The following is a 17,418-nucleotide window of genomic DNA, read 5'->3' as shown; positions in this document are numbered from 1 at the left end:
ATCAATATTTCATAGGTTAATATTCTTCAGAAAAAAAATACTAATGAGATACAATCTGGTTTCATTGGTCTAGATTTCTAGATATGTTGCCTGATAATCAGCAATATTGGAAGATCAGATTTCTAGCCTCATCTACCTATGTAGGCAATATTATTTATCAACTTATTCAGAAAAATTATTTTAATCAGATGATAAGAATAGAAAATACATAAAAACCTTTGAGGGAGTTCTGACCTCACCTGCGTTGTAACTCTAGATCTTTGGTTATTCCACTGACTGATAAATATTTATAACTTTCATTTAATTTTCTTTTACCCTATGGAAAGCTTAATGACTTCTAGAAATATTTATTTCACTTACTGTGGAAAACTTGACATAATCAGAACAGCATAGTTTATAATTTTAGCTACAATAATAATGATTATTTATCAGAAACAGTTACTTTAATTTCCTTCTCGAGCACAGTCCCATAAAGCTAATTAATGATGGCAATTGTATCATACAGTGCTTAAAGATGGGTGTTTACAGAAATTGCTTGGAGAAATTCTTCTATATGTAGTTTGGCAGAGTAAATTTCTACTTTCAATATGTATTCTTCCATATTCCACCAGATGAATAATTGTCCTTTTGGAGAAAGAAACCAATATAGAGTATGATATTTTCCAAAGTCCCGTGGTAGTCAGCCTAAGCCTGTCATACAAATGGATTAATGGTCCATAATATTCTGTGCATTAAAATATTTGTCACAAGAATGAATGTATACTTTCTCCCCCTTCACACACTGCCCTCATTAGAGACCTTCTCAAAAGAAATGATTATCTTTTTTTTTTTTTTGAAAAATGTTCTGTTCTTGGAAGTATAATCTCTGCCATTAGAATGATAAAGAAAAATATAACAATACTTTTAGATATAATTCTCTGAAAAATAGTTCTCATGACAGAATATAATAGAACACACAAGAATACAAAAATAGTTCTTATTACCGTGGAACATGTTAGAGTGTATTACTTTAGGGGAAAAAAAGTAAGCCCACGGTTAAAATTACATTGTGTTTTTATTCTTTAGATTTCTGCTTTATTTTTCTCTGAATTTTTTAGATTGAGATAGGCTGCTAAGCCTGTCACACATCATGCCTATTCTGTGAATGCAATTAGAGAGGGCTCAGCTGGAAAATTCTCTGCATCTAGATAGCTCCAGAAAGCACCTTCACTGGCCTGGTTTCTTTCATGGCAAAATATAGAAGGAAGAGATTTTACCATTTACTTCCTTTGTTTCTTGTGTTCACACGATTGCTAACATTGATTCTGAGAACAGAATTAATCTATTTAATTAAAATAACTAGAGTTGGTCACAAATTGAGACTTCTTATTCATATGCTAAATTGTAGGTATTTTTGCCTCATGTAGCAATCCTAGCTTGTGATATTAGCAAAATGATTCTTGTGGCCTCAAATCAAAGTGGAATCCATATTTATCTAGTACCATAAAAAAAGAAACTATTTTTATATATTTTATAAATCTCTATCTTTGCTCTTTTTATACTTTTTTTGGTAAAAACTGGCATTAATATTATTTACATATCATTAAAATGTATTTAAATCCCTGTAAGGGCCCTAATGGATCTATCTACATTATTCACATAACACCAATCTAGCCAGTTAAAATATTAAATACATATTCTAAGTTTTATTCAATATTTCAACTACATTTTAAGTTCCTTGACAGCAGAAGTCATGCCTTTTCTCTTTCCACCTATTTTCAGCATATTTCTGTGATGGGTATGATACCAAAAGTCAGATGCCCAGTGGGCATCAGCTGTAGTAGTCTATCCTTGCACCAGTACTTGGCATTTCTCCACATTCTTTAAAAAAAAAAAAACCTCTTTAAAATAAAACGCAATCTGAGATTTACTATAGATTGTGCACAAAAAGTATATTCCTACCACCATCAACTCCAGGAGACAGACTTTCCTTAAAGTCTTTGTTCATTCTTTCTAGCATCCAGGGACCACCCACTCCCTTTACCCTACCCCCTGACATTGCTAAGCTCTTTAGCTTCCTCCCTCTTTTCTTTATTGAGCTAGGTGTCTTTCTCTTTCTGCCTTAGCATGCTTTCAGAGTTCTGCCCCTCAACAGACTTTTCAAAGCTATTTTCTCTACAAAGTCGTTTGCTCTGCAAAGAAACTTTCAGACCAATTACCTGGAAGACTACATTTTCTTGGAAGAGAGCACTACAACTATATAATGGGTATTTTAATCAAAGGAGAAACATGATGTTCCAACAGGGGTTCTAAGAATCAGGGCTTCCTTAAGTTCTGGTTTTATCACTTGTATAGTATGTGATCAATTATTTATCCTCTCCAAAATTAGTTTCTTGGTTTTTAAAACAGTTTAGCCATATGCAGAAAACTGAAACTGGACCCCTTCCTTATACCTTATACAAAAATTTACTCAAGATGGATTAAAGACTTAAACGTTAACACGTAAAACCATAAAAACCATAGAAGAATACCTAGGCAATACCATTCAAGATAGAGGCATGGGCAAAGACTTCATGACGAAAACACCAAAAGCGATGGCATAAAAGCCAAAATTGATAAATGGGATCTAATTAAACTAAAGACCTTCTGCACAGCAAAGGAAACTATCATCAGAGTGAACAGGCAACCTACAGAATGGGAGAATTTTTTGAAATCTGTCCATCTGACAAAGAGCTAATACCCAGACTCTACGAAGAATTTAAACAATTTAAAAGAAAAAACAACCCCATCAAAAAGTGGGTGAAGAATATGAACAGACACTTCTCAAAATAAGACATTGATGCAATCAACAAACGTATGAAAAAAAGATCATCACTTGTCATTAGAGAAATGCAAAACCGCAATGAGATACCACCTCATGCCAGTTAGAATGGTGATCATTAAAAAGTGAGGAAACAACAGATGCCAGAGAGAATATGGAGAAATAGGAACCCTTTTACACAGTTGGTGGGAGTGTAAATTAATTCAACCATTGTGGAACACGATGTGGCGATTCCTCAAGGATCTAGAACCGGAAATACCATTAGACTCAGCAATCCCATTACTGGGTATATACTCAAAGGATTACAAATCATTCTGCTATAAAGACACACGCACACGTATGTTTATTGCAGCACTGTTCAGAATAGCAAAGACCTGGAACCAACCCAAATGCCCATCAATGATTGACTGGATAAAGAAAATGTGGCACATACACACCATGGAATAATATGCAACCATAGAAAAGGATGAGTTCATGTCCTTTGCAGGGACATGGATGAAGCTGGAAATGATCATTCTCAGCAAACTAACACAGGGACAGAAAACCAAATACCACATGTTCTCACTCATAAGTGGGAGTTGAACAATGAGAACACATGGACCCAGGGAGGGGAACATCACACACCACGGCCTGTCAAAGGGTGGGGAGGCTACGGGAGTGGTAGCATTAGGTGAAATACCTAATGCAGATGATGGGTTGATGGGTGTAGCAAACTACCACGGCATGCGTATACCTGTGTTACAAACCTGCACGTTCCACAAATGTATTTCAGAACTTCAGGTATAATAAAAAATGCCACTATTACACATACTACGTTAGTTGGATTATTTAGCAATATTATTTGGAAAGCATTATTTCAGATGCATTTTATCTTGTGGAAAGTAAGACGACAGACTCAGAATGTTTAAAAAGCCCTTGTCCTTTATTTTAGGGAAAAAGGAGATGAATGAATACCAGCCAGTAGCTGGGTGACTACAATATCTGTGTTTCTTAATATAGCAAATTTATGATTTATACATGAGTGAAACTTAAGACCCCCAAGAAATTATCTCCTAGTGAGCAAGGAAAGAGAAGTTTTTGGACACTGAGAGAGGAGAGACCATGCTATACTTAACAAAGACAAAGGTATACCTTGCAGACAAGAGTAGGAAACAATAGCTATTTAATGAGATATTGATACCATGCAGTTGAAAAAAAAAAAAATTATGGTGATAGACTTAGGATCTATGAAAGAGTCTCAGAATCTGTCCAACAGGGTAGAATACCGAAGATACATAATGGGGTTGCAGTATTTGTTCTGCGTCACAAATGGTGAAGTTGCCTTTGGTTTTTGAGATTTGAGCTTTCCAACAAGGCATAAAGTTTTGTTTATTGCAGAGACTGATTTCTCCCTCATGGGCACAGTGTAATAGGAATAAATGTGCATTCTGTATTGAATTTTAATCTGCATAAAAATTAGTGGTTTGCCTAAGTAATAGGTTTGACACCTTGTTTTCATTTTATAAAAACCTTTTAGACTGTGTTTCAATAGATATCTTTATTAATAAAAGGAAATATAAAGAGGGTTCATTTCAATTCCAGGAATACATCATCACACCTATCAAATAAAAATGGGAAAACAAACTTTTTATTAAAATGAAATTATTGACATCAGATAGACATCTCTGCACATGTTATTCTCATTCTTACATCACCTGTTGAGAAAAAAGAAACTCAAGAGAGTGGCTCATGGCTTCAGGGAATGGAATTGAGATCAGAATAATGAGATATTGGTTAAAGAAAGCTACAAGAAACAAGCATTTAATTTGCTTTAGATGATGTCAGCTTTCTGATTGGTGAATTTGAATGTGTTTTTTGTTCCATTTTCTTTGTTTGTTTGTTTCTGTTTTTGTTTTTTTGTCAGACCCGTTTTCTTCTTGCACAAAGGAAACAGTATCATTGATAATTCCACCTGCATTTGACTGTATAAGCTTCTGAGTTGCTGTGTGATGAAATGTGTGGCTATCGAAGCTTAAACACATGAGGAGCTCTTTTTCTCATTATATTTCAAAAATTCCATTGTAAATGTTGGTCACAGTATAGCAATCAAATCTGAAGAGTCTTCATCCAATGAGTAATGGAAAAGGTGAAAAGGGTCAATAGTTGGCATTTGAAATCAGAGCTACCTAAAAATGTAACTTTATATTTTCCTTTACCTACTAATCAAAACTGCAATTTTAGCTTCTCTTGATTGAACATCAGTCTATGTCTATGTCACATTAAGTCCGTATGTGTCTGTGTATAAAGAGACAGAATTATACATTACATACATAGAGAAGATTTGTTATAAGTAGGTCTTTTATTCATCATTCTATTAAATCAATGATATATGTGTATATATAATATGGGTACCATTTTACAGTTACTGAAATTGAGTGTCAAAGATGTTAAGAAACATTTTCAACCTTACATATTAAGGAAACAACATAAGTAGTTCTGACTCATTTCAGCTATTTCTCAACAACATAACACTGTTGAAAAAGGAAGTGGACCCCCCAAAAAATTTGCCACATATTTGGTGGTTATCTTTTTTTAATTATTTTTTTCTTTAAGATGGGGCTCGCTATGTTGCTCAGGCTTGGCCCAAATTTCTGGGAACAAGTTGTACTCCTGCCTCATCATCCTCAGTACTTGTGACTACAGGTGCACACCACTGCACCAAATGAGTTAACGTTTTCAATATCACTATTTTTAAATAAATCTTACCTCAGTCCCACTTACCTTGATAAATCAGGCTCACATGTTCATATCCATTATGTAAAACCTAGAATTTTTACATACTTTTTGAACTCTGCATCTTACTTCTTATAGCCCCTTTGGCAAGCTGGCTATCAGTTATTACTTGCTGCTATTGTCAATATTTGCCCATCTTTGTTCTAATTTTATTTGTCTCCAGGACTGAGAACTAAATGGCTGCGGTAGAACTGAGAATCAAGTAGTAACGTACAGGGTCTGAGGATGGCTCAATATAAACATTGACAGAAGCAGTACCAAACACACATACAGCCCATCTAAAGCTATCCACATGGGATTTATAGGTACAAAATATTACCTCATCAGAAATTTATCACTGCAGGATACTCCAAGCCTTTACTCCTATTCTCATGACATTTTGATCACATAATTAAAAAGAAACTCAATCTTCTCACTATTAGTTGTTTACATTTAGGCTTCCTTTTTTATCGGACACTTCTTATCCACTATGTAATTCATTTTTTTCACTGGGTTCTGTTCTGATCTCACCCATTAATCTCAATAAAGTACCACTTCTAAAAGGCTTGGTAAATCCCTTCATCACAATCCGGCCTTACTCTTTTTTTCTCTAGTCTCGCTAATCAACTCTTTACCCAGTTGAGCTGTAAATGACTAATATCTCTAATTGAAAGTCTTGTAGCTCCTAAGAGTAAAAAGCAGAACTAGCTCTCATAACGTGAAAGTCATCGATTAAGAGATATATTTACTAGCATATCTGTATTTATTGAGAGTGGCTGGGTTTGTTTTTTCTGCAGAAGAAAGGGATGCCCTGTTTTTCCATCAATCTCTAATCTTAGGAAAATACTACCTTCTTCACAAAGCCCAGTTACCAGCATGCCGATGTATATAATACCTCTGAATTTCAAAAGACAATGGTGATATTTTCCCAACTCAAGTAAATCATATTGTCTATGACATGCCTTTGTCATTTATTTAATCATATTCTGAATGAAATTTAATCCTATTCGGAATTTTTATTTTTTATTTTTTATTTTTATTTTTATTATTATTATTTTTTATTATACTTTAAGTTCTAGGGTACATGTGCATGACGTTTATATCATGTATAACTCCCCAATGCAATCCCTCCCTCCTCCCCCCTCCCCATGATAGGCCCCAGTGTGTGATGTTCCCCTTCCCGAGTCCAAGTGATCTCATTGTTCAGTTCCCACCTATGAGTGAGAACATGCGGTGTTTGGTTTTCTCTTCTTGTGATAGTTTGCTAAGAATGATGGTTTCCAGCTGCATCCATGTCCCTACAAAGGATGCAAACTCATCCTTTTTTATGGCTGCATAGTATTCCATGGTGTATATGTGCCACATTTTCTTAATCCAGTCTGTCACAGATGGACATTTGGGTTGATTCCAAGTCTTTGCTATTGTGAATAGTGCCGCAATAAACATACGTGTGCATGTGTCTTTGTAGTAGAGTAATTTATAATCCTTTGTAGTAGAGTAATATATAACCCAGTAGTGGGATGGCTGGGTCATATGGTACATCTAGTTCTAGATCCTTGAGGAATCGCCATACTGTTTTCCATAATGGTTGAACTAGTTTACAATCCCACCAACAGTGCAAAAGTGTTCCTATTTCTCCACATCCTCTCCAACACCTGTTGTTTCCTGACTTCTTAATGATTGCCATTCTAACTGGTGTGAGATGGTATCTCATTGTAGTTTTGATTTGCATTTCTCTGATGGCGAGTGATGATGAGCATTTTTTCATGTGTCTGTTGGCTGTATGGATGTCTTCTTTTGAGAAATGTCTGTTCATATCCTTTCCCCACTTTTTGATGGGGTTGTTTGTTTCTTTCTTGTATATTTGTTGAGTTCTTTGTAGATTCTGGATATTAGCCCTTTGTCAGATGAGTAGGTTGCAAAAATTTTTTCCCATTCTGTAGGTTGCCTGTTCACTCTGATGGTAGTTTCTTTAGCTGTGCAAAAGCTCTTTAGTTTAATTAGATCCCATGTGTCATTTTTGCTTTTGCTGCCGTTGCTTTTGGTGTTTTAGACATGAAGTCCTTGCCCATGCCTATGTCCTGAATGGTACTACCTAGATTTTCTTCTAGGGTTTTTATGGTATTAGGTCTAACATTTAAGTCTCTAATCCATCTTGAATTAATTTTCGTATAAGGGGTAAGGAAAGATCCAGTTTCAGCTTTCTACTTATGGCTAGCCAATTTTCCCAGCACCATTTATTAAATAGGGAATCCTTTCCCCATTTCTTGTTTCTCTCAGGTTTGTCAAAGATCAGATGGCTGTAGATGTGTGGTATTATTTCTGAGGACTCTGTTCTGTTCCATTGGTCTATATCTCTGTTGTGGTACCAGTACCATGCTGTTTTGGTTACTGTAGCCTTGTAGTATAGTTTGAAGTCAGGTAGCGTGACGCCTCCAGCTTTGTCCTTTTGACTTAGGATTGTCTTGGCAATGCGGGCTCTTTTTTGGTTCCATATGAACTTTAAAGCAGTTTTTTCCAGTTCTGTGAAGAAAGTCATTGGTAGCTTGATGGGGATGGCATTGAATCTATAAATCACCTTGGGCAGTATGGCCATTTTCACGATATTGATTCTTCCTATCCATGAGCATGGAATGTTCTTCCATTTGTTTGTGTCCTCTTTGATTTCACTGAGCAGTGGTTTGTAGTTCTCCTTGAAGAGGTCCTTTACATCCCTTGTAAGCTGGATTCCTAGGTATGTGATTCTCTTTGAAGCAATTGTGAATGGAAGTTCATTCCTGATTTGGCTCTCTGCTTCTCTGTTACTGGTGTATAAGAATGCTTGTGATTTTTGCACATTAATTTTGTATCCTGAGACTTTGCTGAAGTTGCTTATCAGCTTAAGGAGATTTGGGCTGAGACGATGGGGTTTTCTAAATATACAACCATGTCATCTGCAAACAGGGACAATTTGACTTCTTCTTTTCCTAACTGGATACCCTTGATTTCTTTCTCTTGCCTGATTGCCCTAGCCAGAACTTCCAACACGATGTTGAATAGGAGTGGTGAGAGAGGGCATCCCTGTCTTGTGCCAGTTTTCAAAGGGAATTTTTCCAGTTTTTGCCCATTCAGTATGATATTAGCTGTGGGTTTGTCCTAAATAGCTCTTATTATTTTGAGGTACGTTCCATCAATACCAAATTTATTGAGCGTTTTTAGCATAAAGGGCTGTTGAATTTTGTCAAAAGCCTTTTCTGCATCTATTGAGATAATATGTGGTTCTTGTCTTTGGTTCTGTTTATATGCTGGATTACGTTTATTGATTTGCGAATGTTGAACCAGCCTTGCATCCCAGGGATGAAGCCCACTTGATCATGGTGGATAAGCTTTTTGATGTGCTGCTGAATCCGGTTTGCCAGTATTTTATTGAGGATTTTTGCATCGATGTTCATCAGGGATATTGGTCTAAAATTCTCTTTTTTTGTTGTGTCTCTGCCAGGCTTTGGTATCAGGATGATGTTGGCCTCATAAAAGAGTTAGGGAGGATTCCCTCTTTTTCTATTGATTGAAATAGTTTCAGAAGGAATGGTACCAGCTCCTCCTTGTACCTCTGGTAGAATTCAGCTGTGAATCCATCTGGTCCTGGACTTTTTTTGGTGGGTAGGCTATTAATTGTTGCCTCAATTTCAGAGCCTGCTATTGGTCTATTCAGGGATTCAACTTCTTCCTGGTTTAGTCTTGGGAGAGTGTAAGTGTCCAGGAAATTATCCATTTCTTCTAGATTTTCTAGTTGATTTGCGTAGAGGCATTTATAGTATTCTCTGATGGTTGTTTGTATTTCTGTGGGGTCGGTGGTGATATCCCCTTTATCATTTTTTATTGCGTCTATTTGATTCTCTCTCTTTTCTTCTTTATTAGTCTAGCTAGCGGTCTGTCAATTTTGTTGATCTTTTCAAAAAACCACTCCTGGATTCATTGATTTTTTGGAGGGTTTTTTGTGTCTCTATCTCCTTCAGTTCTGCTCTGATCTTAGTTATTTCTTGCCTTCTGCTAGCTTTTGAATGTGTTTGCTCTTGCCTCTCTAGTTCTTTTAATTGTGATGTTAGAGTGTCAATTTTAGATCTCTCCTGCTTTCTCTTGTGGGCATTTAGTGCTATAAATTTCCCTCTACACACTGCTTTAAATGTGTCCCAGAGATTCTGGTATGTTGTATCTTTGTTCTCATTGGTTTCAAAGAACATCTTTATTTCTGCTTTCATTTCGTTATGTACCCAGTAGTCATTCAGGAGCAGGTTGTTCAGTTTCCATGTAGTTGAGCGGTTTGGATTGAGTTTCTTAGTCCTGAGTTCTAGTTTGATTGCACTGTGGTCTGAGAGACAGTTTGTTATAATTTCTGTTCTTGTACATTTGCTGAGGAGTGCTTTACTTCCAATTACGTGGTCAATTTTGGAATAAGTGCGATGTGGTGCTGAGAAGAATGTATATTCTGTTGATTTGGAGTGGAGAGTTCTATAGATGTCTATTAGGTCCACTTGGTGCAGAGATGAGTTCAATTCCTGGATATCCTTGTTAACTTTCTGTCTCGTTGATCTGTCTAATGTTGACAGTGGAGTGTTGAAGTCTCCCATTATTATTGTATGGGAGTCTAAGTCTCTTTGTAGGTCTCTAAGGACTTGCTTTATGAATCTGGGTGCTCCTGTATTGGGTGCATATATATTTAGGAGAGTTAGCTCTTCCTGTTGAATTGATCCCTTTACCATGATGTAATGGCCTTCTTTGTCTCTTTTGATCTTTGATGGTTTAAAGTCTGTTTGATCAGAGACTAGGATTGCAACCCCTGCTTTTTTTTGTTCTCCATTTGCTTGGTAGATCTTCCTCCATCCCTTTATTTTGAGCCTATGTATGTCTCTGCATGTGAGATGGGTCTCCTGAATACAGCAGACTGATGGGTCTTGACTCTTGATCCAGTTTGCCAGTCTGTGTCTTTTAATTGGAGCATTTAGTCCATTGACATTTAAGGTTAATATTGTTATGTGTGAACTTGATCCTGTCATTATGATATTAACTGGTTATTTTGCTCGTTAGTTGATGCAGTTTCTTCCTAGCCTCGATGGTCTTTACATTTTGGCATGTTTTTGCAATGGCTGGTACCGCTTGTTCCTTTCCATGTTTAGGGCTTCCTTCAGGGTCTCTTGTAAGGCAGGCCTGGTGGTGACAAAATCTCTAAGCATTTGCTTATCTGTAAAGGATTTTATTTCTCTTCACTGATGAAGCTTAGTTTGGCTGGATATGAAATTCTGGTTGAAAATTCTTTTCTTTAAGAAAGTTGAATATTGCCCCCACTCTCTTCTGGCTTGTAGAGTTTCTGCCGAGAGGTCTGCTGTTATTCTGATGGGCTTCCCTTTGTGGGTAACCCGACCTTTCTCTCTGGCTGCCCTTAAGATTTTTTCCTTCATTTCAACTTTGGTGAATCTGGCAATTATGTGTCTTGGAGTTGTTCTTCTGGAGGAGTATCTTTGTGGCGTTCTCTGTATTTCCTGAATTTGAATGTTGGCCTGCCCTACTAGGTTGGGGAAGTTCTCCTGGATGATATCCTGAAGAGTGTTTTCCAACTTGGTTCCATTTTCCCCCTCACTTTCAGGCACCCCAATCAGACGTAGATTTGGTCTTTTTACATAATCCCATACTTCTTGCAGGCTTTGTTCATTTCTTTTTCTTCTTTTTTCTTTTGGTTTCTCTTCTCACTTCATTTCATTCATTTGATCCTCAATTGCTGATACTCTTTCTCCAGTTGATCGAGTCGGTTACCGAAGCTTGTGCATTTGTCACGTATTTCTCGTGTCATGGTTTTCATCTCTGTCATTTCGTTTATGATCTTCTCTGCATTAATTAGTCTAGCTGTCAATTCTTCCACTTTTTTTTCAAGATTTTTAGTTTCTTTGCGCTGGGTACGTAATTCCTCCTTTAGCTCTGAGAGGTTTGATGGACTGAAGCCTTCTTCTCTCATCTCGTCAAAGTCATTCTCTGACCAGCTTTGATCCGTTGCTGGCGATGGGCTGCGCTCCTTTGCAGGGGGAGATGCGCTCTTATTTTTTGAATTTCCAGCTTTTCTGCCCTACTTCTTCCCCATCTTTGTGGTTTTATCTGTCTCTGGACTTTGATGATGGTGACGTACTGATGGGATTTTGGTATAGGTGTCCTTCCTGTTTGATAGTTTTCCGTCTGACAGTCAGAAGGACTGTCTGTTGGTCTGTTAGAGATTGCTTGAGGTCCACTCCAGACCCTGTTTGCCTGGGTATCAGCAGCAGAGGTTGCCGAAGATAGAATATTGCTGAACAGCGAGTGTACCTGTCTGATTCTTTCTTTGGAAGTTTCCTCTCAGGGGTGACGCCACCCTGTGAGGTGTGGGGTATCAGACTGCCCCTAGTGGGGGATGTCTCCCAGCTAGGCTACTCAGGGGTCAGGGACCCACCTGAGCAGGCAGTCTGTCCGTTCTCAGATCTCAACCTCCACGTTAGGAGATCCACGGCTCTTCCCAAAGCTGTCAGACAGAGTCGTTCGGGTCTGCAGCGGCCCCGTTCTTTCCCCTAATGGACTGCAGCTGTGCGCTGTCCACAGCGGTAGAGTCTACAGACACAGGCAGGCTTCCTTGAGCTGCTGTGAGCTCTACCCAGTTCGAGCTTCCCAGCGGCTTTGTTTACCTAGTTAAGCCTCAGCAATGGCGGGCGCCCCTCCCCCAGCCTCGCTGCTGCCTTGCGGATAGATCGCCGCAGACGGCTGTGTTAGCAGTGAGGGAGGCTCCGTGGGCGTGGGACCCTCCCGGCAGGTGTGGGATATTTCCCTGGTGTGCCTGTTTCCTTAAAGCGCAGTATTGGGGTGGGAGTTACCCGTTTTCCAGGTGGTGTGTGTCTCAGTTCCCCTGGCTAGGAAAAGGGATTTCCTTCCCCCTTGCACTTCCAGGTGAGGCGATGCCTCGCCCTGCTTCAGCTCACGCTGGTCAGGCTGCAGCAGCTGACCCGCACCGATTGTCCGGCACTCCCTAGAGAGATGACCCCAGTACCTCAGTTGAAAATGCAGAAATCACCGGTCTTCTGTGTCGCTCGCGCTGGGAGTTGGAGACTGGAGCTGTTCCTATTCGGCCATCTTGCTCCGCCCCCCCTATTCGGAATTTTTATGGACGTAATCTAAATTTTCTACCCGGTAGATTTTTTTAAGACTGCTTTTTAGAGGAATTTTAGGTTCACAGCTACATTGATAGAAAGGTATGACTATTTTTCTACATAATCCCTGAGCCCACAGAAGCATAGTTTACTCCATTATCAGCATCATTTACCAGAATGGTACATTAGTTACAATGGAAAAACCTACATTTTAGGCTGGGCCCGGTGGCTCAAGCCTGTAATCCCAGCACTTTGGGAGCCCGAGACGGGCGGATCACGAGGTCAGGAGATCGAGAGCATCCTGGCTAACACGGTGAAACCCCGTCTCTACTAAAAAATACAAAAAAACTAGCCGGGTGAGGTGGCGGGCGCCTGTAGTCCCAGCTACTCGGGAGGCTGAGGCAGGAGAATGGTGTAAACCCGGGAGGCGGAGCTTGCAGTAAGCTGAGATCTGGCCACTGCACTCCAGCCTGCACAACAGAGCGAGACTCCGTCTCAAAAAAAAAAAAAAGAAAAGAAAAACCTACATTTTCATATCATTATAATCCAAAGTCCATGTAATATGAAGTTTTTTTCATTCGCTCATTGTTCATCGATATATCTACCTTGGTGAGATTCCCATTAATATCTTTAGCCTGCTTTTAATTGGTTGTTTTCTTGTTGAATTTTAAGAGTTCTTCGTGTATTTTGGATAACAGTTCTTTAACAAATCTATATTTCATAAGTATTTTCTCTTAGGCTGTGGCTCATATTTTGATTCCCTCTGCAGTCTTTTTGCAGAGTAGACATTTTTAATTTTAATAAAGTCAAGCTTATCAATTTTTTTTATTATACTTTGAGTTCTAGGATACATGTGCAGAAGATGCAGGTTTGTTACATAGGTATATATGTGCTACGGTGGATTGATGCACCCATCAACTCGTCATCTACATTGGGTATTTTTCATAATGCTATCCCTCCCCTAGCCTCCCCACCCCATGGCAGGGCCCATTGTGTGATGTTCCCCTCCCTGTGTCCATGTGTTCTCATTGTTCAACTCCCACCTATAAGTGAGAACATTCAGTGTTTGGTTTTCTGTTCCTGTGTTAGTTTGCTGAGAATGATGTTTTCCAGCTTCATCCATGTCCCAGCAAAGGATAAGAACTCATCCTTTTCTATGACTGCATAGTATTCCATGGCATATATGTGCCACATTTCTTCATGCAGTCAATCATTGATGGACATTTGGGTTGGTTCCACGTCTTTGCTATTCTGAACAGTGCTGCAAGAAACGTACATGTGCATGTGTCTTTATAGTAGAATGATTTATAATCTTTTGGGTATATACCCAGTAATGGGATTGCTGAGTCTAATGGTATTTCTGGTTCTAGATCCTTGAGGAATCGCCACACCGTGTTCCACAATGGTTGAATTAATTTACACTCCCACCAACTGTGTAAAAGGGTTCTATTTCTCCACATTCTCTCTGGCATCTGTTGTCTCCTAACTTTTTAATGATCACCCTTCTAACTGTCCTAAGATGCTATCTCATTGTGGTTTTGATTTGCATTTCTCTAATGACCAGTGATAATGAGCTTTTTTCATAAATGTCTTCTTTTGAGAAGTGTCTGTTCATATCCTTTGCCCTCTTTTTGAATTTTTTTTTCTTATAAACTTGTTTAAGTTCTTATAGATTCTGGATATTAGGCCTTTGTCAGATGGACAGATTTCAAAAATTTTCTCCCATTCTGTAGATTGTCTGTTCACTCTGATGATAGTTTCTTTTGCTGTACAGAAGTTCTTTAGTTTAATTAGATCCCATTTGTCAATTTTGGTTTTTGTTGCCATTGCTTTTGGTGCTTTAGTCATTAAGTCTTTGTCGATGTCTCTGTCCTGAATGGATTTGCCTAGGTTTTCTTCTAGAGTTTTTATGTTTTAGGTCTTACATTTAAGTCTTTAGTCCATTTTGAGTTAATTTTTGTTTAAGGTTTAAGGGAGGGGTCCAGTTTCAGTTTTCTGCATTCGGCTAGCTGGTTTGCCCAACACCATTTATTAAATAGGCAATCCTTTCCCCATTGCTTGTTTTTGTCAGGTTTGTCAAAGATCAGATGGTTGTAGATATGTGGCGTTATTTCTGAGGCCTCTGTTGTGTTCCATTGGTTTATATATCTGCTTTGGTACCAGTACCATGCTATTTTGGTTACTGTAGCCTTGTTGTGTAGCTTGAAGTCAGGTAACGTGATGTCTCCAGCTTTGTTCTTTTTGCTTCGGATTGTCATGGCTATACAGTCTCTTTTTTGTTTCCATTTGAAATTTGCAGTAGTTTTTTCTAATTCTGTGAAGAAAGTCAGTGGTAGCTTGATGGGGATAGCATTTTGGGCAGTATGGCCATTTTCACGATATTGATTCTTCCTATCCACGAGCATGGAATGTTTCTTCATTTGTTTGTGTCTTATTTCCTTCAGCAGTGGTTTGCAGTTCTTGAAGAGGTCCCTCACATCCCTTGTAAGTTGTATTCCTAGGTATTTTATTCTCTTTGTAGCAATTGTGAATGGGAGTTCACTCATGATTTGGCTTTCTGTTTGTCTATTATTGGTGTACAGGAATTCTCGTGATTTTTGCACATTGCTTTTGTATCCTGAGACTTTGCTGAAGTTGCTTACCGGCCTAAGGAGATTTTGGGCTGAGATTATCGGTTTTTCTAAATGTGCAATCATGTCATCTGCAAACAGGGACAATTTGACTTCCTCTCTTCCTATTTGAATACCTTTTATTTCTTTCTCTTGCCTGATTGCCCTAGCCAGAACTTCCAATACTATATTGAATAGGAGTGGTGAGAGAGGGCATCCTTGTCTTGTGCCAGTTTTCAAAGGGAATGCTTCCAGTTTTTGCCCATTCAGTATGATATTGGCTGTGGGTTTTTCATAAGTAGCTCCTATTATTTTGAGATATGTCCCAATAATATCTAGTTTGAGTTTTTAGCATGAAGTCATGCTGAATTTTTTTGAAGGCCTTTTCTGCACCTATTGAGATAATTGTGTGTGTGTGTGTTTTTTTTTTGTAATGGGTTCTGTTTATGTGATGGATTATGTTTATTGATTTGCATATTTTGAACCATCCTTGCATTCCAGGGACAGAGTCAACTTGATCGTGGTGTATACGTTTTTTGATGTGCTGCTGGATTCAGTTTGTCAGTATTTTACTGAGGATTTTCACATCGATGTTCACCAGGGATAATGGCCTGAAATTTTCTTTTTGTTGCTTCTCTGCCAGGGTTTGGTATCAGGATGCTGCTGGCCTCATAAAATGTGTTAGGAAGGAGTCCCTCTTTTTCTATTCTTTGGAATAGTTTCAGAAGGAATGGTATCAGCTCCTCTTTGCATATCTGGTAGAATTCAGCTGTGAATCCTTCTGGTCCTGGGCTTTTTTTGGTTGGTGTGCTATTAATTACTGCCTCCATTTCAGAACTTGTTATTGGTCTATTCAGGGATTCACCTTCTTCCTTCTTTAGTCTTGGGAGGGTGTATGTGTGCAGGAATTTATTTCTTCAAGATTTTCTAGTTTACTTGCATAGAGGTGTTTATAGTATTCTCTGATGGTAGTTTGTATTTCTGTGGGCTTAGTGGTGATATCCCCTTTATCAATTTTTTGTGTCTATTTGATTCTTGTCTCTTTTCTTCTTTATTAGTCTGGCCAGCAGTCTATTTTGTTGATCTTTTCAAAAAACCAGCTCCTGGATTATTAATTTTTTGAAGAGTTTTTTGTGTCTCTATCCCCTTGAGTTCTGCTGTGATCTTAGTTATTTCTTGTCTTCTGCTAGCTTTTGAATGTGTTTGCTCTTGCTTTTCTCGTTCTTTGAATTGTGATGTTAGGGAGTCAATTTTAGATCTTTCCCACTTTCTCCTGTGGGTATTTAGTGCTACAAATTTCTCTCTACACTGCCCTGTCTGTGTCCTAGACATTGCAGTATGTTGTGTCTTTGTTCTTATTGGTTTCAAAGCCTTAATTTCGTTACTTATCCAGGAGTCATTCAGGAGCAAGTTGTTCAGTTTCCTTGTATTTGTGCACTTTAGAGTAAGTCTCTTAATCCTGAGTTCTAATTTGTTTGCACTGTGGCCCGAGAGACTGTTTGTTATGATTTTCGTTCTTTTGCATCTGCTGAAGGGTGTTTTACTTCCACTTATGTGGTCAATTTTAGAATAAGTGTGATATGGTGCTGAGAAGAATGTATATTCTGTTGATTTGGAGTGGAGAGATCTGTAGATGTCTATAAGGTCTGCTTGGTCCAGAGCTGAGTTCAAGTGTTGAATACTGTTTTTAACCTTCTGTCTTGTTGATCTGTCTAATATTGACAGTGAGTGTTAAAGTCTCCCAGTATTATTGTGTGGGAGTCTAAGTCTCTTTGTAGGTCTCTAAGAACCTGCTTTATGAATCTGGGTGCTCTGGTATTGGGTGCATAAATATTTAGGATAGTTAGCTCTTCTTGTTGTGTTGATCTCTTTACCATTATGTAATGCCCTTCTTGATCTTTATTGATCTTTCTTGGTTTAAAGTCTGCTTTCTCAGAGATTAAGATTACAACCCTTGCTTTTTCTGTTTTCCATTTGCTTGGTAAATATTCCTCTACCCCTTTATTTTGAGCCTATGTGTGTCTTTGGACATGAGATGGGTCTCCTGAATATAGCACACTGCTGGTTCTTGACTCTTTATCCAATTCGCCAGTCTGTGTCTTTTAATTGGGGCATTTAG

At 38.4% G+C, this 17,418-nt stretch overlaps 2 protein-coding genes across 3 annotated transcripts in view; both read left to right on the top strand.

Annotated features, from left to right (window-relative positions):
- The window catches only part of LOC117095266 (SH3 domain and tetratricopeptide repeat-containing protein 1-like), a 563,227-nt gene that overhangs the window by 327,769 nt on the left and 218,040 nt on the right, over nucleotides 1–17,418 (top strand). The window lies entirely within an intron of this gene.
- The window catches only part of LOC117095263 (ATP-dependent 6-phosphofructokinase, platelet type-like), a 430,270-nt gene that overhangs the window by 287,541 nt on the left and 125,311 nt on the right, over nucleotides 1–17,418 (top strand). The window lies entirely within an intron of this gene.

Source organism: Trachypithecus francoisi, unplaced genomic scaffold (assembly GCF_009764315.1).
Source record: "Trachypithecus francoisi isolate TF-2019V2 unplaced genomic scaffold, Tfra_2.0 Lachesis_group13, whole genome shotgun sequence".
NCBI lineage: Eukaryota > Metazoa > Chordata > Mammalia > Primates > Cercopithecidae > Trachypithecus > Trachypithecus francoisi.
Note: the sequence above shows the minus strand (reverse complement) of the source record. Positions and strands in the feature narration are given on the sequence as shown.